Source organism: Eretmochelys imbricata, chromosome 3 (genome assembly GCF_965152235.1).
Source record: "Eretmochelys imbricata isolate rEreImb1 chromosome 3, rEreImb1.hap1, whole genome shotgun sequence".
Classification (NCBI taxonomy): Eukaryota; Metazoa; Chordata; order Testudines; family Cheloniidae; genus Eretmochelys; species Eretmochelys imbricata.
This window is the reverse complement of record NC_135574.1, coordinates 3,019,628-3,043,061: the sequence shown is the minus strand read 5'-3', so window position 1 is coordinate 3,043,061 and position 23,434 is coordinate 3,019,628. Positions and strand designations below refer to the sequence as shown.

The 23,434-nt window shown below is 52.1% G+C and overlaps 1 protein-coding gene across 2 annotated transcripts in view; it reads left to right on the top strand.

Annotated features, from left to right (window-relative positions):
• Positions 1-23,434, top strand: part of KIF3C (kinesin family member 3C) — a 64,250-nt gene that overhangs the window by 2,270 nt on the left and 38,546 nt on the right. The window lies entirely within an intron of this gene.

Genomic DNA, 23,434 nt, shown 5'->3' with positions numbered 1-23,434 from the left:
GCTCACCCCCCAGGGCACGCAGCACTTTGCGGAGCCCTGGAGAGCACCTTGGAGGGACCTACCCCAGGTCTGTGCTTTCAAAGCTTGCTATAGCTAGGGCATTCCAGCCTGAGCTCTCACATCACTGCCAAGGGGGCGCCATACCATCGCCTCCAGCTGGGGAAACTGAGGCACGTACTTCCCCAAGGTCACACAACAAGTCTGCTGTAGAGCTGGGGAAAGAACCCAGGAGTCCTGACGTTTGGAGAGCGGGCACGCCAGTTTGCCTGAGTGCCACCCCACCCGGCAAGGGCTTTGCCACCCAACCCCAACCCCCCGCCCCCCAAATGTCTGGGATGGAGACCCCTGCAGGCCCTGGGCTGTCAGTGCAGGTCCCCACGGGCTTTCAGTGCAGGTCCCTGCAGGCTGCCCCTTCCCCTGCTGCCTCTGGGGGATGGAGGACGTTATCGTAGCTGGTTTCTCCGGCCCCCTTGCTGTGTGTTTCTGTTATTGCCTCTCCTGAGCGTGGAGGAGACGGTGGGGCACGTTTGGGAGCTGGAGTGGGGTTGAGGATCAGTGTGTTTCCTGCCGGGTTAATGACCTATGTGCTGGAGGAGGCTGATGGGGTTCGTGAAGTCCTGGCAGCCCAGTGTAGCAGACTTGAATGTTAGGTGTGGTCTCTTTGGAGGAGCTGCTGCTTTCCCTCTGGGGTGTATTTGGGCAGGAGTCCTGAAGGTCACAGCCACCAAGCCCCCACGTGGGAAGCTTGGGCTGAAATCAGCAAAAATCCTTGATGCAGAGAAACGTTCCTCTTAGGGCCAGTCCCAGAATCCTGCAGGGCCCGGTGGGTTTACAGAGTGGTGCTGTGGGCATTGGGCACCCTGGTCAGGGCTCCTACTGAGGGTCCAGGTGGGGCAGCAGGTCAGTACAGCACCAAGGGACCCAAGTACAGTGATGGGTCAGTGCTCTCCAGAACCCAGCTGGGGCAAAGAGTCAGTGCTGTGGATGGAGCTCTGGATTAATGCTGCAACCAGGCGCACACTTAGAAAAGCAGCTCTCTACCACCCTCCCGCCCCGCGGGACCTCTGCCTGCTCTGGGTCCTTGTTCTCTATCTGGGCGGGAGCAGCCTGGCCACACTGCCCAAGGCAAGGACCATTGCTCAGAGCAATGCCCTCTTCCTGGGTGCTGGGTCCAGGTCTGATCAGTAGTAAGGGTGTCAGCTGTTCACCATAGCAGACAAGAAGGAATCACCCCTCCAATGGCAGTCTTGCCCAGTTAGCATGGGACATTATGAGAGGCTGCTCCAAAGCATCATGTTGCAGCTGCTGCCAGGGGCAAGAGACTAGACTGAGAAGACCACTGGTCGGGCATTTCCTGTGTTCCACCGTAATCCTGTGTGTGAGGAGGGGGCGCTGATCAGGCCTGAGGTGCATTGGCAGAGCAGCTGTGTGTTGAGGGGGGAGGATCCCAGGCCTGAAACAGTGGAAAGGGCTGCAGGGAGTGAGCCCTAGACTGGAGGAGCAGGGGTAGCTATGGGCTGGCTTTGAGATGCATCAGCAGATTGTAGGAGGAGGCGTGGAACACAGGGCTGGACTAGCAGGAGGTGCTCAGGAGAGAGGGGCATTGCCAGATCTGCTGAGGTTCCAGTCTGCACTTTCCTGGGTCAAGCTCTGTTGGTTCTTAGGTGCCCAAGTTTTGGGACCCCAGGGGCCACGGGCTGCCTTTGATCTGCACGCTAATGTGTCTGCAGCTTGAGCGCTTCCTCACAGAGGAGGCAAAGCTGCATATTGCGGGAGCTCACCGGAAGTAAACACAAAATCCCAAGTCATGGGGCTGGGCCTCTCACCTTCCAGATCCTGGGCGGACAAAGTGGGCAGGTGGCCAAGGGCTGTGTATTAATGGGAAAGATGCACCAAGCCTTGGGCCGAAGCTGTCCAAGCAGGAATTTGCTCGGAGGTTTTTGGGGACAGAATTCAGATGCTTTCATTTCAGAAGCATGAGTCTTTGAGCTGAAGGATCACCCGTTATGTGAGCGACACCTGATTCCATCCAGGAGTAGGCAGAGGCATGCGAGTCCCCCCTCCCCTCCGGTGCCGTGCAATATTCTGCAGCACCCTTCAGACTGCACAGAGCGGTAGGGGTTCCCCGCAGATTGGTCCAGGCTGTCTGAACAGGGCACTGGCCATCCTTTGCCTCCAGCTCCTGGTCTCCACAAATCCTCCTGGAAACGTCCTTCCCTCTCGACCCTGGGGTCTGCCATTGTGTGCCAGAGGGGGGCAGCTTCTCTGCATCCCATGCTTGCGTGCCGTGACTCTGCCAGCCTCTTCTGCTCTGGGGGGAGCTTTGGGTTTGCTCTGCTTTTCCTTGCTCAGCCCCAGGCCCTTTGTTCTCTTGATAATGGCTGTTAACACCCCTGTGGTTTTGGAGCTATGCAGTGCAGACCGGCCCTGCATTCTGCCCTCTGCCGCTGGCAGTCTCTCTCTTGGAGTGGGCCCCATTTTGGCATCAGACCCATTTCCACACTGATATCTCTGGTGTATGCTGATGGCTGTTTGTTAACTAGCTCCCTGCCCCCGTACCCCCCCATCACATTTTCCGTCTCCCCACATCACCTTGCCGGCTGCGCACGGTCTGGTCCCAGGCCTGCAGGCCTGGCTTAGTTAATGTTCCAGTTATCTCAGTGGGAGGGAGGCTGGTGGCAGGACGCAGCCCCGACTGGGGGGATTCTCCGCCATCTTGCCCAGCCTTTGGTGTCTCCGTCATTGTGCGTACTGGGTGTCATCCTGCTTTGGGCTGGAGGCTGCACCGCTGTTGTGTGGTGCCCTTGGCCTGGCCTCTGCTACTATTCGCCCACTTCCCACCTGCTCTCATTCTGGGGGAGCGGCTCCTCCTTGTCTCTAGGAGGCAGACAGGGGCAGTCTGGTTTACGCACGCTGCCCATGCAGCAGGATTTTCCAGTTCCAGCGCAGAAGCCAGCCATGAATCAGGGGCTTGGACGCAGCTTCCAGGGGTGGCCAGGGTGAAGCTTGCAGGGGAGAGGGGCTCCAGCCTCCTGGATGGGTGAGGCTGGCACTGCCGGGAGATCAGCTCTCAGCTTTATGTGCATTGGGCTGGAGTGCCAGGCGTGGCACTAGGAGCCTGTGTGAGTTTGTGGAGAAGGCCTGCCAACCGTCCCAGTGATTGCTCCCCCCGTTCCATAGGGCTGACCCCCGCTGTGCTCGCACCGACAGACCCCCACCCCCAAAGATTAGGAACTTTGTTTTAGCCGTGTGGAGCTTGAGCTACTGGCTGGACGTCCATGAGGAGATGTTGGAGAGACAGGCCGAGATTTCAGTTTGGACAGAGAGATGGGTCCGGGCGGGTGGGGTAGATCTGTGAGCTCTGGCTTAGAGGCAACTGCAGAAGTGGTGCTTGCAAATGAAACTGCTCAGAGACAAGGTGCTGAGGGTCCTCCCATCCCCGTCACAGGGGTCCCTCAGGGCCTAGGCATCTATGCATCCCCAGTCTCCTCTGAGGTCACGGGGGCATCCTCTCCCAGCCATAACTCCAGGCAGCCACCTCCCGACTCCACAGGTCACTCTGGTGTGGAGAAGGCCAGGTGTCTAGTTTTCTCAAGAACTGACAGGCCTTAAAGTGGAACTCCCCAATCTGTGGGGCGCGCCTCCCTAGCAGGGCAAAGAGGAATGTTTTGGGGGGGGTGGCTGGGGCCCAGGCCAGCCCCCATAGAGGGCGAAGAGGGAATGCCACCCAGCTCCACTCCTGGCCCCAGCCCTGTGCTTGGGGTCCTGGCTGCTGACCCCGCTCCCGGGGCTCTGCTCCCAGCTGCGGCTGCCAGCCCCATGCCTGGGGATCCGGCTGCCGACCCCACTCCTGGAGCTCTGCTCCTGGCCATGGCTGCAGGCCCTGCACGTGGGGTACCAGCTGCTGGCCTCAGCCCCCGGTGAAAGCTCCGTTCCTGCCCCCACCTCCAGCTAGGGCCCCAGCGTCGGCCCGCCTACCCCTATCCGCTCCCCCCCTCGCAGAGCCATGGCCTCGCTCCTGGCCCTGCCTCTGGGGGCAGGGGGAGGGCACAGACAGGGGTAAGTGGGACGCAAGTTAAAAAGTTTGGAGACCACTGCCTTAAAGGGACAGCATGGCCTCCGACCATGCCAGTTCCCCAGATCCTCCATTACCTGGGGCGTGTTTATTTGACCCTCCTTGGCCTCATGCAAGCAGGCAAGATGAGATTTTTAGGAGCCATCGGGCTGCCCCCAGCACATGTTACAGTGGCCTCTAGAGACCTCCGGCCGGCAGCAGGGCAGTGGGTGCACACAAATGCCAGGGGGGGGGATTTGGGAGGAGGGGTGAGGCGGGGGTCATGGAATGTGGCGTTGCCGTGAATGGGGCCCTGTGTCTGGCACATTCACTCACTCATTTAACAAGCATAATGCCCATTAGCGAGCGTTTCACCGCACGCAGCCAATGGGGAGGACGTGCTCCGGGCATAAAGGGGGCTGTTGTGCTCGGCAGAGAGCTGCACGCATGCGCAGGCGTGAACAGACGCACACAGGGATGCTCTCTCCGTCACGCCCCCCCCCCCCCGACTCCCTCCCTCAGGTCAGGTTGCTCACACGTTTCCCCGCACCGGGGGAGCAGACGTGAAGGCCACATTCACACCAAAGGTGATGCCGGTCCCTGAGCACTGGCCCATCCCCACACTCAGCCGCTCCAATGCATGTAGCCCTCCCTAAGATGCTCCTTTTCCAGTCAGCAGTGCCACGCCCCAGGGCATAGGGCATCCCCTGTCGGAAGAGAAGGCAGTGACCATCTCGCATCTCTTCCTGCTTTCAGTAGGACACCCTTGTGATGTCTCAGGGGCCCGCCTGGCTGGCAGCCCCTTGGCATAGCCTCAGTTTGATTTTGGGGTGCATATGAGGGCTCTGCTCCTTGGGCAGAAGCTGGCACAGCCCACGGGATGTGGGGAGGGGAATTCAGCCTATGGCCTTCAGTGACCACAATTGGGTCGGGACCTTCACAGGCAACACCTCCAGCAGCACTGTGTCCCCTAGCACTGTGCTGGGGCGTTAGTTCATGGCTGACTCAGGGGAGAGGGTGCCGTCTACTCAGCCACGGGCAGGGCAGGGGGGATCTCTGACTAGGCCAGACCCTGCTTTGCAACCAGTCTGGCGCTTTGCAAAGCTCAGGGCTTGCTGGGAAATGAGGGGTTTTGATTCCCAGGACTATCCCATCGTCTAGGGGGACATGTTGAAAGACTCTCTTGGACCCCAGGTATGGCTCTGGGTGGCTGCACTCCCCCGGACCCAGAGCTCCGTGTCTGACCTGATCTGCTCTGGGCAGGGGGAGGAGGAACGAGCACTGGCTGCAGCCTCTGGAGTCCATGGGTCCAGACGGCTGCTGCGTGATAGGAGTGTAACTTTCTGAAAGCCTCAAGTCCGAGGTCAAGAAAAACCATCCCTTCCTAGTGTACCTGTGCTTCACCCCTTTGTTACACCGGGTCGCAAGGGAATCGAACCTTTCTGCAAAAATGGAGCAAATGGAGGCACATGGGTAGCTCAGCGTGGCTGGGAACCAGGCAGAGAACAGGGCTCGGCTCCAGTGCTCTCCAGTTTTCTTGGTACAGAGAGCGAAGTCCTTCCCAGGGACCTATTTGGCTGGCCCAGAGGCACGGGAGACCGGGAGACATTCCAAGGGGAGCACGAAAGGAGACTGAATGTTGTTCGACCCTGCAGTTCTGAGATGTCAAAAATACTGTAGTCCATGCAAGGATGTCACTTGGGAACAGCTCATTGCCACGGTCTGGCTGGCCCCTTGAAGGGAGTCAGGTCTCGTTCTCCTCGGAGGGCCTTCTTTATTGAGAACAAGCCCTGCCCAGCCCACCTGGAAGTAATCAACTGCCTCGGTGGCTAGTTGGCAGCTGAATAGTTAACGGCACCTGGACCTGATAAAAGGCTACCAGAACGCAGGTGGAGAAAGGTGCCCCTAGAGCGAGGAAGCTCCTGAGGAGAAGTAAACCCAGGGAAAGGAACTTAAGGGGGAGCCCTGCCAGGAGGGGCTTGAGGGGACTCTGCGTCAGCCACAGCCTGCCGGGAAGCAGCACATGGAGCCAGAACCTCCAGGGAGCAAGCACGGGAAGGAGTCACTCTGTGAAAGGGACCTGGAGGCAGCGAAAGGCAGGAAGTGGACCCGGGAAGGAGCAGTGAGTCTGAGGAAGCAGCCCTTAACTGCTTAATACAGGGCCCCAGAAACCCAAGTAGGGGGACGGCTGACCTGGGTTCCCCTGCCAGCCACCGAGGAATGGGGCAACAAGAACGGTGGAGTCCAGAATGAGGCTGAAAGCCTGGGATAAAGTTTATTAATAGTTGCAAAGGCCAGAAGGGGGCATTGCAATTGTCTGGTCTGACCTCCTGTACGGCACCGGCCGGAGAACTGCTCGATCATTAGACTTCTGTTTGGTTGGACCCTTTATTACTATGGAAGGGGATGGGATTGGCCAGAGGGCTGAGCTGTTAGACAGGGCAAACCAACGCAGGCTCAGAGGGGCCACAAGGGGCCATGCAGGCTACTAAGTGACACCCCTCCGCACACGTGTTCTTTATATTGTCCACCTTTTTCTTTCTGAGGCCCCCCTCAACGTGCTATAAAACCGCCACGGCCCACCTGTGCCACAATAACTGGTTTTCTGCATATAAAAGCCAGGGCTGGCATTAGGGGGTAACAAACAGGGAAATTTCTTGGGCCCCAAGCCACAGGGAGCCCCATGAAGCTAAACTGCTCAGGCTTTGGCTTCAGCCCAGGTGGTGGGGCAAAGGGCCTTGGGCTTCAGCCCCATGCAGTGGGGCTTTGGCTTTCTGCCCTGGGCCCCAGTGAGTCTGATGCTGACCCTGCTTGACGGACCCCCTGAAACCTGCTCACGGCCCCCCAGGGGGCCCCGGACCCCTGGTTGAGAACCAATGCTTTATAAGAAGCCAGGTGAGGCATTGGGGTATGTAAATACCTAAGGCAAAGTGATGTAAATTTGACCAGTTACCGGTATGACTGATAACTAAGTCCAAGCAAATTCATTGTGAGAAATGGACTTAACTTTGCACAGAACAGCGGGTGTTTGCGGGGCTTGCGAGACATGTGCTCCCCAAATGAAATTGCTGGAAAGCAGCAAAAGAACAGACGTGCTTCTAGTTACAGCTGCACAGAAACGTATAAAGACTGAATAGACGGAGAGCAAACAGCAGAGCCCAGTTCTGTTTGTTGTAAGTACACAGGCCCTCACCCCAGAAGAGGTGCGGTATCAAACATGCAATGAAAGCAACCACTTTGTAAAAGTGTGTTTTGTTCTTAGTTCAAACAGCAAATAAATAAATAACGACAGTACCTCTAAACCTACTGATGCAGCACTAAGCTCTGATGATGCAGGGAATTTTTTTGTTGAGCCTCTTGATAGATTGACAAAACAAGGCTCTGCAAGAGATTAATGTGTGACAGTGGAAATGAACAAAAAGTGAATTTCAAAGTAGATCTGGGAGCTGAGTGCAACATAATCACAGGGAGTCTGATTAGCGGTTGCCTGATGTGACCCGTGAATAGGAAGTGTGTGAAAGCATGTGTGAAAGCAGCCTAGGCTGTACATTTAAGGAAAGTTACCTCTCAGAGATTGAAAGAGTAGAACGTGAAGTCCCCTATGAGCTGGAGTTGATGAGCATTCTGAATATACAGATGATCACACGGGTCTATAACTTGTCTGCGGGTCCAGATGCAAAAGAGATTCTTAAAGAATTTGGTGAGATGTTTAACATATTATATTCTCCGTGCACTCTAGTCCGTCACAGTAATAGAGACCCTAGAATGCTGCCAAAATATCGGTGCTGCGGGAGTTTGTAGATGCCACAGCCAGAAGGGTCGACTGTGATCGCCGAGTCTGGCCTTTTGTATAGCACAGGCCATAGGACTTTCACCAAAACAATTCCTAGAGCAGATCTTTTAGAGAAACATCCAAGTGCAATTTTAAAATGGCCTGTGATGGAGAATCCACCAATTCCCAATTATCATTCTAAAGCATTGTGAGAATTGAGCAATAAAGGAAAAGCTCTGACTGGATGGTAGACCTCGATGGTGTTGAGTGAACACAAATGCCAAATCAAAGAGTCAATGATATGATCGCTGTAATAAAATCAAACCAGTGATGGGTTTGTATAGATCCAAACGAATAAGCCCGTGTGATGGGGTACTTCCCCCACACTGGTGGTGAAAGGGCTAATGTGATGGGGTACCTCCCCCACACTGGTGGTGAAAGGGCTAATGTGATGGGGTACCTCCCCCACACCGGTGGTGAAAGGGCTAATGTGGGCCTCAGAGGCCAGCTATCCCACCAGGTTGCACCCTGTGGGGGCGGTAGGCCTAACTAATGATGACACCCCGATGGGAAGGGGGTGGGTGGTGCTCTGAACAGGCAGTTCGGCACAGTTGGGGGCTCAGGGAGAGAGGGGAGGTATACTTCAGTCCCTCTCCCAGTAGTAGGGACTGGAGAGACCTGTGGAGAATTGGAAGGCTCTGGCAGGGTGAGGAGAAAGCCAGGGAAGGGTTTGGTAGGAAGAAGTCCAGGGAGGTGGCATCCAGGAGTCTGGTGGAGTGAATTTTGCCTGTCTGAGGGTCCCCGGACTGGAACCCAGTATAGAGGGTAGGCTGGGGTTCCCCTACCAGCCACTGGTGAGGTGGCATGAAGTCCCTCAGCAGGGGATATAGACTACAGGAAACTCAGAAAGGGGTGTATGAACCACTGGGCCTAGAATGGAGGGCAGCAGACCATAATTTTGTTTTTGCTGGACTTCCTGTTCCCCTGGAAGGGTTGGGACCAAAGCATGACCTGAGGCCGATCACCACAGGACTGGAGGAGCGTTGGCAGGCAGTGCCAGCAGAGGAGAGCCTGGTGTGTAATGCCCAGCAGAGAGGGGGCGCTCCAGGCCACTGGACGTAAGGGGCACCTCGTGAGAACCATTGAGGTCACGTTTGGACTTCACAATAAAGGGTGACTTCACTTTGGGGTGAAAATCGGAGATAGAGAAAGCATGCAGCTCTCCACCTTCCGCTCCCCTTTCGGGGGAGCAGGGTCTCTGGAAAAGGTTTTGGGATTGCAGTGGACATGAGCTCCCAGTGCCTTGCTCTGGCAAAAACAGCAAGGGGGAGATGTGTAAACAGGGGAGCAGTGACTAGGAAGAGGGGGGTGATTTTTTTTTACTTCTGTGTCTGGCATTGGTGAGAGTAATACTGGAATGCTGTCTCCAGTTCTGGTGTCCACATCTCAAAAAGGGTGCTGAAAAGCTGGAGGTGGGGCAGAGAAGAGCCACAAACGCGATTGCAGGGCTGTAGAAAATGCCTAACCGTGAAAGGGCTCAATCTGTTTAGCTTATCAAAAAGAAGAGGGAGAGGGTGACTTGATTATAGTGTATAAGTGCTTTCATGGAGAGGAAATAACAGCTACTCAAGTGCTCTTTAATTTAATGGAGAAAAGCAGAACATAAGAACGGCCAGACTGGGTCAGCTCAAAGGTCCATCTAGCCCAGTCTCCGGTCTTCCGAGAGTGGCCAGTGCCAGGTGCCCCAGAGGGAATGAACAGAACAGGGAACCACCAAGTGATCAGTCCCCTGTCGCCCATTCCCAGCTCCTGGCAAACAGAGGCTAGGGACAGCATCCCTGCCCATCCTGGCTAATAGCCATTCATGGGCTTATCCTCCATGAATTTATCTAGTTCTTTTTTGAACCCAGTTATAGTCTCGGCCTTCACAACATCCCCGGGCAAAGAGTTTCACAGGGTGACCGTGCGTTGTGTGAAGAAACACTTCCTTGTGTTTGTTTTAAACAAGAACCAACGGCTGGAAGCTGAAACCAGACAAATTCAAATTAGAAATAAAGCATAAATGTTTAATAGTGAGGGTGTTACCATAATGTGTCAGAGGGTGATTAACCATTGGCATAAACTACCAAGTGATTCTTCATCCCTTGGTGTCTTCAGATCGAGACTAGATGTCTTTCTGGATTATTGGGTTTGGCTAAAACAGCATTTACTGGGCTCAGAACAGGGGTAATGGTGACATTTAATGGCCTGGGCAGAGGTCTGACTAGATGATCCAGAAGTCTCATCTGGCATTAAACTCTAGGACTCTGTGAAGCTGGATCTCTTCCAGTGATCTCCCTTGGGCTTGCCCCAGCCCCTGAGATGTCCAGAGTATCATGTCCTGGGTTTTGAGGATCTGGATGGGTTGGATGTAATCATCAGTGATCGGGGGGGGGGGGGGGGAGGGAAATCAACAGAATGAGACACTGGGCTGTTCTGCCATGAGCTAAAGGAAAAGCCTTAAACGGAATGGGAACAAATGTCAGCTCCTGATCTGTAAGAAATACACACATTGACTGGGCCTAAGAAGGGTGGAGGCAGTTACTGTATAAATGGAGGGAGTCCAGAAGGCCTAGGATTTGCACAGATTCACAGGCCCGTGAAAAGATTGGCAGTCCATCATATTCATCCATAATCTGTTACAATTAGTGCCCCACTCCCCCAGCTGCTGGAGGACAGCATAGGATACTGCTGGAGTGACTGAGAAAAGAAGGTTTCAGAGTAACAGCTGTGTTAGTCTGTATTCGCAAAAAGAAAAGGAGTACTTGTGGCACCTTAGAGACTAACCAATTTATTTGAGCATGAGCTTTCGTGAGCTACAGCTCACTTCATCGGATGCATACTGTGGAAACTGCAGAATGTCTTCTGAATTAATGTCTTCTGCAGTTTCCACGGTATGCATCCGATGAAGTGAGCTGTAGCTCACGAAAGCTCATGCTCAAATAAATTGGTTAGTCTCTAAGGTGCCACAAGTCCTCCCTTTCTTTTTGAGAAAAGAAGGATTATTTAAAACAAGAAATGCACCGAAGCACCTGTACCAGAATGTATTGAGACTAACAGAGAGCCTAAGATCTCAGCCAGTTGTTTCCATTTGCAATCCTGCAAAATGACTGCAGTGGCATTTGCTTCCAAACCACTCCCTGCAGGACCACAGAACTCTGTTCAGAGAGCAGAAGGAAATGCTGTCAGGTTTGTTTCCTGCTGTGAGCATTTTCTTCCCTATGTTTATGGACAGAAACCGGTCAAGGTTGAAATTGTTGGAAGCCACAGGACAGCAACTAAACAGTAATAAGTCTCCAGGACCAGATGGTATCACCCAAAAGTTCTGAAGGAACTCAAATGTGTAATTGCAGGATTACTAACTGTTGTGTGTAACCAATCATTTAAATAAGCTTCTGTACCAAATGACTGGAGGATAGCAAATGTGACGCCAATTGGTCACATTGGTTAAAAGATAGGAAACAAAGTGAGGAATAAATGGTCAGTTTTCAGACTGGAGAGAGGTAAATAGTGGTGTCCTCCAAGGGTCTGTACTGGGCCCAGTCCTATTCCACATATTCATAAATGATCTGGAAAAAGGGGTAAACAGTGAGGTGGCAAAATCTGCAGATGATACAAAACTACTCAAGATAATTAAGTCCCAGGCAGACTGTGAAGAGCTACAAAAGGATCTCACAAAACTGGGTGACTGGGCAACAAAATGGTTGATGAAATTCAATGTTGATACATGCAAAGTAATGCACATTGAAAAATGTAATCCTAACTCTACATATAAAATGATGGGGTCTAAATTAGCTGTTACCACTCAAGAAAGAGATCTTGGAGTCATTGTGGATAGTTCTCTGAAAACATCCACTCAATGTGCAGCAGCAGTCAAAAAAGTGAACAGAATGTTGGGACTAATTAAGAAAGGGACAGATAACAAGTCAGAAAATATCATGTTGCCTCTGTATAAATCCATGGTACGTCCACAGCTTGAATGCTGCATGCAGATGTGGTCATCTTGAGATTTGAGATTCCATCCATTTGAGATTCCATTTGAGATTCCATCTCAAAAAAGAGATATTGGAGTTGGAAAAGGTTCAGAAAAGGGCAACAAAAATGATTAGGGGTATGGAATGGCTTCCATATGAGGAGAGATTAATAAGACTGGGACTTTTCATCTTGGAAAAGAGATGACTAAGGAAGAATATGATCAAGGTGTATAAAATCATGACTGGTGTGGAGAAAATGAATAGGGAAGTGTTATTTACACCTCATAACACAAGAACTAGAGGGCCACCAAATGAAATTAATAGGCAGCAGGTTTAAAACAAACAAAAGGAAGTTCTTCTTCACACAGCACAGAGTCAACCTGTGGAACTCCTTGCCTGAGGAGGTTGTGAAGGTTAGGACTTTAACAGGGTTTAAAAGAGAACTAGATAAATTCATGGAGGTTATGTCCATTAATGGTTATTAGCCAGGATGGGCAGGGATGGTGTCCCTAGCCTCTGTTTGTCAGAAGCTGGGAATGAGTGACAAGGGATGGATCACTTGGTGATTCCCTGTTCTGTTCATTCCCTCAGGCACCTGGCACTGGCCACTGTCAGAGGACAGGATACTGGGCTAGATGGACCTTTGGTCTGACCCAGTATGGCCGTTTTTATGTTAACTGTTGTACAAAGCTGCACCTAGACCTCAGAAAATTATCACGGTGTTGCACAAATTAGCACAAGTGCTCATTAAATATGAAGTGCGGGCCCAATAGGGAGTCTCTTAAAGTAGGCATGCTTTGACCTATAAAGAGGGAAAGGAAGAAGCTGCAGGAAAAGGAGTTTGAAGCAAGTCTGAGTCGAGTGCTGCCCATTTCTGAAAAAAAAAAGACAAGCTCCAAAGAGAAACTCAAAATGGCCCAACCTCACAAGAGTTTGAGAGAGTAACTCTAGATGGAGGGCCAGCAGGAAGCACCCAGGCACCTCAAAGCATCCAAACATAGTGGGACTGGAGAGAGATGGAATTCTGTGCAGAGGGCATTGTCTCATCGTACACAACATGAGGTCAGAAATTGAGCACAATCCACCATACCTCGCTGGGGATTCAGAATGGTAAGAACAGAGCCCAGTTCTGGCCAGGCATCAGAGTATAAAATATGCAATATATGCTGGAAGCAGAGTACCAAAGTCACCCAGTCACTGACTGTGACGGGAACAGCAAATAGGTTTCAAAAGCCCCTGAGGTTCAGAGGTCACAGCTACTGGCAGACGTCTAAAGAAGAGGCAGGATAATCCTCTCATTGGTAGGTGTTTCAGGTCGTTTACCTGATGGCTTTTGGAACCTGGACATTTATTCCAGGTACGTAGGGACTTTGGTGCTGTAGAACAGGGGTTCTCAAGCAGGGGTACGTGTACCCCTGGAGATACGCAGAGGTTTGCCAGGCAGTACTTGCCTAGTTTTACAACAGGCTACGTAAAAAGCACTAGCAACGTCAGTAGAAACTAAAATTTCAGTAGTGTTTCTACTGCTCTAGAGACTACACTGACATGTAAGTACAATAGTTGTATTCCAGTGGATTTATTTTATAACTATAGGGTACAAATGGGAAAGTCAGCAATATGTCAGCACGAGTGGGCTGTGACACTTCTGTATTTGTATGTCTGATTTTGTAAGCAAGTAGTTTTTCAGTGAGGTGAAACTCAGGGCACGTAAGACAAATCAGCCTCCTGAAAGGGGGACAGTCATCTGGAAAGGTTGAGAGCCGCTGGAGTAGAAGAAACCGGAGGTAGCCGCAATGGATCTGCAAGGGAGTCTTTCCTGAGGCTGCTGGACAAAGGTAGACCCCAGGGTTCTCTCTAGCTCCTAGACTGGCTAATGCAGCCTAGAATTGGCACAGGGTGTGTGGAACCCTGGACTCAGCAGTCCTGGCCGGGGCTACTGGCGAGGTACATGGCGGTACACAGGGAATTGGGAAGCTCCTTGGGCAGGGACTCTGTTCTGTGTGTACATGGCCCCCAGTACAGTGTGTGCTGGTCTCTGATTGGGGCCTCTAGGCTCTACAGTAACTATAATGCTTTAACTAGACAGAATTCCCCTCCCACAGCCACCACTCCATGTTTGTTTGTTTGTTTTTAAAGTCGTGTCAGTAGTTTTTATGGCAGGAGGACGTGTTTAATCTGCCCATCACCTCTGCCTAGAGACACGTGTGGCAGGATAAAGGTGTGGCAGCCTGTTCTGGTGGCCAGGGTCAGTGGCTCAGGGTTTCCGGTATTGCGACCCCACTGCCCCTTTGTGTTCACTCGAGGTTTACTGTGCACACCTTTTCTTCCTGCTCTGGTGGGGGGAGCGTCTCCTGTTCTCCCCCAGGTCTCGGGAAGACGGCTCTGGCTCTGGCTCTCACACAGCTTTGTTGTTTGGGCAGTTCGTTGTCTTCTAGTGGGGAATTTCTGTCTGAAATTTAAGTTCCTCAAATCAGAATTCACTCAGGTGTGTGTGGTGGTCTTCCCTTTTTCCTTGCCTAGATGAAATCTGGGGACTACAACTCCCAGAAGGCAGGGAGAGAGACTCCCAGGCAAAGGAGGAAGTGGTGGAACAAGGGCTGATGGGCAGGGCCTTTTGGAGAAATCCATTCCCTGCTCTGCTCTTAGCTGTTTCTCTCCTTCCCCACCGAAGTGAAGAGAGCCGAAGAGAGAGCAGACTTTCACAGGACAAGCATGGCAAGGCCACTGGACTCTCCCTGCGTCCTTCCCCACACACGTGTGCATATGTGCACGCTTGTGGCTGCAAACAGTGAGCAAACGTGTCACAAATAGACTAAGGTCCAAATTCTGCTCTCAGCCACTCTTTGTAAGTCCAGAGTGACTCCATCAATGCTGTGCCACTAAGAGCAGGATTCAGCACCCCAGCAAATATTAAGAGAGAACAGGACGGGAGAGAACTGCCCATTGATTCTGAATGATAGACCCATCTGGGCCTATGAACTCTGGCACTGCTTGGACCTGGATAGAACGTGGCTATCTTCTTTCCCTCTAGGTTCCTCATCCCATCCCCTGCCCCCGCGGGACCATTTGTGCCTAATTCCAGCTGCTATGTAACGAGACACGAAGGGAAGGGAAGGAAAGGAATCTCCAGGCAGGAGAGGCAAAGGGCTGGAGATGCGGGGATGTGTGGTGGAGCCAAGGTACCTTGGTGGAGCCAAGGTACCTTGGTGGATCCCCCAGGTGTTGGTGAGGGGCGAGACTGACCATGTAAGCAGTGTCCCCAGGCAAGTCTTTATATGCCGTCTGCCCCCAGCGGGATGTGCTGTGCTTGGGCAGCACCACGCAGGCTGGGGGATCACGGGTGGTGCTGGGGAACTCAGTCCCACAGTGCGGCTCTCCACCCTTTGCCACCCAAGCCTAGCTCTGGGCAAGGCCCCTTGGCCCAGGCCTCCTCCCTTCAGCAGATCCTCGCACTTCCAGCTGTGCCTGGTGCCTTCCCTTGGATGGTGCAGGCCTGAGAGCTGCTCTGCTCTGGTCTCGCTCTGCCAGTGCAATGTTAAGATGCAGGGGGCTTCTCCCCTCTGCCGCCTAGGAAGCCAAGAGGAAAGCACTGGGCAATGTTTCCAACACAGCCATGGCCAGGCGTTACCAATGGTAACCACTTTAACCCAGGCAGGGAGCAGATGTTTTTCAGTGTACCTGGGTCTACTTGCCCTTTCCCTGGCGCTCCAAACAGCTTCTGAGGATATCAGAAGTGCCCCTAGGAGTAGCAGGTGGAATGGGGGAATGCGCAGGACTCTGACAGAAGGGCCTGCTCCCTCTGCACCTGGCCCAGCAGACCCCCATCTCTGGCTCTTACGGGGGGGGGGGACGGGACATGCCATTAGTTTATCTTGACGTCAAGATCACAGACTGCAGGCCCCGCTCAGCCCTCGAAGTCAGTAGCTTTTAGGAGGAAGTGCGGCGGCAGGTAAAACAATCTAGACCCTGGGGCTGTCCAGGGCAGGAAGATCACAAAGGATGCCAAAGAGAAATCCCTGGAGAGTTACTCAAAGGAACAGAGAGAGAGGCTAGAAGAGAAGACGGCCAGTCGCACAGCCTAGTACGCTGCCGTGGACCCTCGTTCATTTGTGAGGGTGTGTGTTTTTAGCTGTTGCTGTCAGAGTATCTTGTTAGCAAGTCTGTAGCTGTCGCAATGCTCATGGGGCGGGTGAGCAGTTCAACAGTGCAGAAAACACTCATTGCTAGAATGAGTTCAGCAGCCTCCAGTCTAGCCGCTGGTGGATAGCGAGCCATGGGACAAAGGCAGACAAGTAGGAACACCGCGACGAGAGCAGAAAGGATCATGGCTTCTCACCACTTGAAAGCGGGGTGGAGGGACTTTCTGATGAGTAAAGATCAGCAAGAGCTAACTGGTCTAGTTTGGCTACATGACCACTCACCCGGGGCCGTGACAGCAGGATGGTACGCTCACAAACGAGGGTGATATGGGCCGTACGAATACCTGGGTAGATCTCTCTGAATCTGTCTACGAGATTCCTAGCGTGCTGTTGGGGACTCTACAAATGACACTGGAGGGGACGATCGTGCCGTGGCCTGGAGGATTAAGCTTGATGATCTCACAGAGTTTCCTCATCTCTGCTCCCCAAGCCAGCCTGCGCTCTCCGCGATACTGCAAGTGTCATGGACCCTGGTAGCAGTTTCTTGGCCTCCACAACCTAGGATGATTAGGACCGTGCATTAAGGTGTCAGGCAGCCTCAGCTCTGACCAAATGCGACAAGCTCCTGACTCCCCCCCCCCGCGATCGATAGAGCCAATGACTAGTTAAATTGAGTCATCTCTGACTGAAAGCAGGAAATGCCCTTTTAAAGACTGGAGATGACAGAGATATCCTAGAAAATGATTAGTAGGGTATCCAGAGGCAGAGCGTAGAGGTTGCGATCTAACAGTCCTTTATTCCTTGTGCCGACTGAGTGATGACTGTGCACTGTGCTGTAACGTCTGAGCTACGTAGCGCACGACGTTAGTGCGGCTGGGTTCTTGGTGTAGATTCAATGTGAGGCTGTCGTTAGCTGGGGCATTGGTGTAATAGCCATAGAGGGGTTTCACGTTATTAGTATTCTGTTCAGTGAGATTGCTGTGAGAAGGCTATTGTGTCCTAATGCTTATGCCGGGGGGAGGGGCGAAGGGGGTTGGTGTAATATGCTGGTGACAATGGTAAAATACTATACATGAAGAAGACTCCGTGGGGATATGTGTAGATGGATTTTTAACTGTCATGCTCTCTTTTTCAGATGTTTAAGGGTCCTGAAATAGGGTTGGTTCACCCCCCCCGTCCCAACATCTGGTATAGCTGTGCTTCGGTGTCCCCCCTCTTTTGGGGCGCAATTCAGTGAGTGGCCAAACACTTTGCTAACGTTAAACACGCAGCTTTAACGTGTCCTTGATTGCAAACGGAAGGTAAACCTCTCTTCCCTTCTCTCAGGGCTCCCCGCGCCGCTTCGCCCTTGCACCAAGATTTCTCGTTCTTCACTCACCTTCACCTAGAGCTGGTCAAAAAGTGGGAACATTTGTAATGAAAAACATGGTCCTTTTTTTTAAATCAACATTTTTTTTTTAATTTGAATTTTTAAAAAGAGCAAGTTTTCTCTTTACTCTCAGATCAGGGCTTCAGTCACAGCAATTGGTACCTTCCCTCCCGTCTTAGTGTGTCCTAGTTATCCTTGCTCTCATCCCCCCTATTTTAGGGGTGTCATAACTGAGACAGTGCACAAGGTCAGTTTAGTCAGAGCCGGGACTAGAACTCTGGTCTCTAACATGGCAAGTCACATTCACTTACACTCCACAGTGACTGCACCAACCATGAGCTTGGCTGTACTGCCTGTCACTCCAACACCACACTCTCCTTCAGAGACACGACTAGAAAACGGGATTCTGATTTTCAGCATTTCTCTGCTGTCCAACAAATAGTTTGTATACCACTGACAGAAGGGGTGTCACGTCCCCCCTCATGAGGCTGGTCCACATGGAGGATAACAGTAAACTACTGCTACCAGTTGCTCCTTGGCTCAAGTCTGTGCTTTAGACGTAAAGGGCCTGGGCTCTAGCCATGCTGATAAGCTACGGAAGGGGTCAGTATGGTTCCACGTAATGAAACATCTGTTTTTCAGTTTCATTTTTGAGAAACCATGGAAATGAGATACAAAAGCCATGCCAAAAGAATATCAAGATTTCAGACTTAAAAGTGAGGAAGTGGCAAAATTTCAGGTTGCCAATGCAACCCTCATTTACCCACTTTGTGCATATGCACAACTTTTAAACACATACTGTGTTGTAACTGCTGCGGGTAGACACTGACTGCGCTGAGGGTTGCAAGAAGAGACCGGCTGTTCTCTTGCATTAAAGACACTGGACTTGAACTCAGGACAGCTGAGTTTCTAATAGAGGTGCACCAGGGAACCGAATTGTGGTCGTACTGGACCCCTGAATTCTGGCCTTTCCTAACTGTTTGAATGCTTGCCTTTGCAATCGCAACAGTTTCACGTGGGGTTGATATTTTGTAGTAGAGAGAGGGTGCTGTCTGGTACAGGGAGGGTGGCGTACAGAGGGATATGTTTGTATAGATGTGTCTATAGGAGGATATAGATATATGGGAGTGAGGGGGGCTATAGGTTGGCTTAGCAGTCTGTGCGTGTACTTTTTTATATAATCCACTGACTGAGCTCCTGCCGTGAGGCATCTAAAAGCTGCAGACTAAAAATGTAAGACATTAAAACTGAGACCAGTAAAAGCCACCAGCAGAGCACTGAAAAGCTCTCGCTCCCCCCCTCCCATCTAAAACGATTGATATCCAGCTGGTTAGAGGGACCGGGAAAAAACCAGCAGGAGTAGCAGATGCACAAACAAGGAGAGAGGACTGTATACAGAGCCAAACCCAGGCCAGCTGAAATACTTCGGCTGTGCAGTGACCTATATATCCTAGTGGTGGGAAATGGCTTCCTGCGCCCCGCCTGACACCTGCATAGCAGACAGGGATGTACGGAGAGGGAAGAGGTGGTATTGAGGGTCTCGGGCACTTAACTCTCTGCTGGGGTCCTGTGTGCTCGAAGCTTCCTCAGCTCGATGCCATGTCTGCTTCTGCTCGCCTGTGGGCACAGGAAGGGCAGCAGCGAGGTTCCTGTGAGCTCTCCTCACAGCAGGGGCGCTGCGCCATCCAGATCTATTCTCACCAGTTGTTCTCGGCCTGCTGCCCTTCCGTCCTTACCAGCCATGCTAGCCCGCTGACGCACAGAGGCCTCTTGACTTCAGCTCCTCTCCATCTCCGTCCCTAGCCACCGCTGCTCTTGTCCAGTAATGCTGAAAGGCCCCTGGGCTTGTTCAGGGCAGTGCGGGGGCCTGAGATCTCGTTCGCCTGCTGACCTTACTTAGCCTTCCTCCCCTGCCTGCCCACTGTTAACACCACACTCCCTGTTGCTGAGCTGGTGATTCAGGAGCCATCTTCTAACGCCTCCCTCACCCCATGCAACTGGGCCATGTCAACCCCTGCCACTTCCTCCTCCAGGACGTTTCTAAGATCGGTCCTTGTTTCTGCCCAGCTAGAACATTCGTCCTGCTGCCTTGATTAGCATCCAGCCCCCACTTCCTCCTCCTCCTCCTCTTCTCCAGTCTTACTGCTTAGAAGCTAGAATTCATCCAGCTTCAACTTGGAGCCAGTGGAAGTTCAAGGTAGATAAATACAGCCTGGAACTGAGGTGGAGATTTTGAACAGTGCGGGGAGTTAACCCCAGGAACAATTCCCCCAGGGTCGTGCTGGATTCGTTATCACTGGCAATGTTTAAATCAAGACTGGCTGTTTTTCTAACAGCTCTGCTTTAGGGATTATAGGATCATAGAATATCAGGGTTGGAAGGGACCCCAGAAGGTCATCGAGTCCAACCCCCTGCTCGAAGCAGGACCAATTCCCAGTTAAATCATCCCAGCCAGGGCTTTGTCAAGCCTGACCTTAAAAACCTCTAAGGAAGGAGATTCTACCACCTCCCTAGGTAACGCATTCCAGTGTTTCACCACCCTCTTAGTGAAAAAGTTTTTCCTAATATACAATCTAAACCTCCCCCCCTGCAACTTGAGACCATTACTCCTCGTTCTGTCATCTGCTACCATTGAGAACAGCCTAGAGCCATCCTCTTTGGAACCACCTCTCAGGTAGTTGAAAGCAGCTATCAAATCCCCCCTCATTCTTCTCTTCTGCAGGCTAAACAATCCCAGCTCCCTCAGCCTCTCCTCATAAGTCATGTGTTCTAGACCCCTAATCATTTTTGTTGCCCTTCGCTGGACTCTCTCCAATTTATCCACATCCTTCTTGTAGTGTGGGGCCCAAAACTGGACACAGTACTCCAGATGAGGCCTCACCAATGTCGAATAGAGGGGAACGATCACGTCCCTCGATCTGCTCGCTATGCCCCTACTTATACATCCCAAAATGCCATTGGCCTTCTTGGCAACAAGGGCACACTGCTGACTCATATCCAGCTTCTCATCCACTGTCACCCCTAGGTCCTTTTCCGCAGAACTGCTGCCAAGCCATTCGGCCCCTAGTCTGTAGCGGTGCATTGGATTCTTCCGTCCTAAGTGCAGGACCCTGCACTTATCCTTATTGAACCTCATCAGATTTCTTTTGGCCCAATCCTCCAATTTGTCTAGGTCCTTCTGTATCCTATCCCTCCCCTCCAGCGTATCTACCACTCCTCCCAGTTTAGTATCATCCGCAAATTTGCTGAGAGTGCAATCCACACCATCCTCCAGATCATTTATGAAGATATTGAACAAAACCGGCCCCAGGACCGACCCCTGGGGCACTCCACTTGACACCGGCTGCCAACTAGACATGGAGCCATTGATCACTACCCGTTGAGCCCGACAATCTAGCCAGCTTTCTACCCACCTTATAGTGCATTCATCCAGCCCATACTTCTTTAACTTGCTGACAAGAATACTGTGGGAGACCGTGTCAAAAGCTTTGCTAAAGTCAAGAAACAATACATCCACTGCTTTCCCTTCATCCACAGAACCAGTAATCTCATGATAAAAGGCGATTAGATTAGTCAGGCATGACCTTCCCTTGGTGAATCCATGCTGGCTGTTCCTGATCACTTTCCTCTCATGCAAGTGCTTCAGGATTGATTCTTTGAGGACCTGCTCCATGATTTTTCCAGGGACTGAGGTGAGGCTGACTGGCCTGTAGTTCCCAGGATCCTCCTTCTTCCCTTTTTTAAAGATTGGCACTACATTAGCCTTTTTCCAGTCATCCGGGACTTCCCCGGTTCGCCACGAGTTTTCAAAGATAAGGGCCAATGGCTCTGCAATCACAGCTGCCAATTCCTTCAGCACTCTCGGATGCAACTCGTCCGGCCCCATGGACTTGTGCACGTCCAGCTTTTCTAAATAGTCCCTAACCACCTCTATCTCCACAGAGGGCTGGCCATCTCTTCCCCATTTTGTGATGCCCAGAGCCACAGTCTGGGAGCTGACCTTGTTAGTGAAGACAGAGGCAAAAAAAGCATTGAGTACATTAGCTTTTTCCACATCCTCTGTCACTAGGTTGCCTCCCTCATTCAGTAAGGGGCCCACACTTTCCTTGGCTTTCTTCTTGTTGCCAACATACCTGAAGAAACCCTTCTTGTTACTCTTGACATCTCTTGCTAGCTGCAGCTCCAGGTGCGATTTGGCCCTCCTGATATCATTCCTACATGCCCGAGCAATATTTTTATACTCTTCCCTGGTCATATGTCCAACCTTCCACTTCTTGTAAGCTTCTTTTTTATGTTTAAGATCCGCTAGGATTTCACCATTAAGCCAAGCTGGTCGCCTGCCATATTTACTATTATTGTGGGGGAAGGTCTCTGGCCTGGGTTATAGAGGGGGTCAGAGTGGTCCCTTCTGGCCAGCCCTCTTCAGAGCCCTTCCCCCTCAAGCAGAGGGGTGGGGCTTGCACTGGGGGTCTCCCACTCCCCCCCCCCCCCAGCCATTGGGCACAGAGTTAGGAGGGAAGCCTTCTTCCACCCAGCTGCCCCAGCCGAAGGTGCCTAACTCCGGAGGGTTCCCAGTTGTGAATCACAAACAGAAACAGGCACCTCGCTGCACCCCGGCTGTAGGTGCAATGGTCTCAAGTTGCAGAGGGGGAGGTCTAGGTTGGATATTAGGAAACACTATTTCACTAGAAGGGTGGTGAAGCTCTGGAATGGGTTACCTAGGGAGGTGGTGGAATCTCCATCCTTAGAGGTTTTTAAGGCCTGGCTCGACAAAGCCCTGACTGGGATGATTTCGTGGTGGTTGGTCCTGCTTTGAGCAGGGGTTGGACTAGATGACCTCTTGAGGTCCCTTCCAACCCTGATACTCTATGATTCTATGAGCACGCACCCCAGTGAGCAGCAAATCCCCTGGGCTAGTGTAGGTGGCTGCCTGCCTGGCCTGCTGGCTAGTGTGACTTGCAGCCTGAGACCCCTCTCTCTCCCAGTCACCAGACAGGAGCTTTCAGCTCCTAACTTAAGCTTTTTGAGTCACGGGACTTTTCCCCAGGTGCCTAAGAGCTAGGTTTTGTGATGTAGGGTGGCACTATGCCCCACTCCTTCACTGGCACCGGGGGCAAGGGTTGAATGCCTAGCTTCAAGGTGAAAGGCTTGGTCATAAGTGGCCATGCTGGGTCAGACCAGTGGCCCATCTAGGGTCCTGTCTGCTGACAGTGGCCGGTGCCAGATGCTTCAGAGGGAACAAACAGAACAGGGCAGTAGTCAAGTGATTCCCTCCCCTGTTGTCAGTCCTGGCTTCTGGCAGGCAGAGCTTTAGGAACACCCGGCGCATGGGGTTGTGTCTCTGACCATCTTGGCTAATAGCCATTGATGGACCTTTTCTCCATCACCAGTCCTGAGACAACCAGCCTCATCGTAGTGCTTAAGAACTGGGCTCAAACTCCCCAACCCTGAGCTCTTCCATTTTGAATGTTTGCTCCTGGCTTCTGCTGCTTCCAGAACTCCCAGGGGTTAATGGCTGCCAGAGACCTTGCCGCTGCTCACCCATTGTCTGGAAGATTAATTTTTAAAGCTGTGGTTGGTAGCATCTTCGAGAGGGGCTGCCTGGCTCCTTCCGTGCTCTGCGTCCATAATCCCCAGCCCTGCAGCTTTTTGGAGAGCAGTTAGTTAGCGGTGCACCCTCCCCCTTGCTGCCCAGTGTCCAAACAGCTTGATTTTCGATTTGGGGGTGGGTGGCCATGTTTAAACCCCTGCTAATAGCATTAGAGGTTTATCCCTCCAAAACACGAAGCTGGGAAAGGCAGAGTCTCTCCTTAGCAGGAGGGGTGACCCCGGGGCTAAAGCCAGCTGCTGTCTTTGTAGCCTTTCACCCCTCGGCATGGAGAGTGGACCAGGCAAGAAGTGCTCATGCCAGCGGAGGGCTCAGCCCAGCAACCCTGCCGTTTAAAGGAATCCAGAATCTTTTAGACAGTGCAGAGTCCATGGGGGAAGGTGGCTGCGAAGCTGCCGAGGCTCCCCACTTCTTCCCCTTTACTGTGTGCTGTCTAATCCAACCCTTTGCGGATTTCCTACTGCCACAGGCATTGTAGT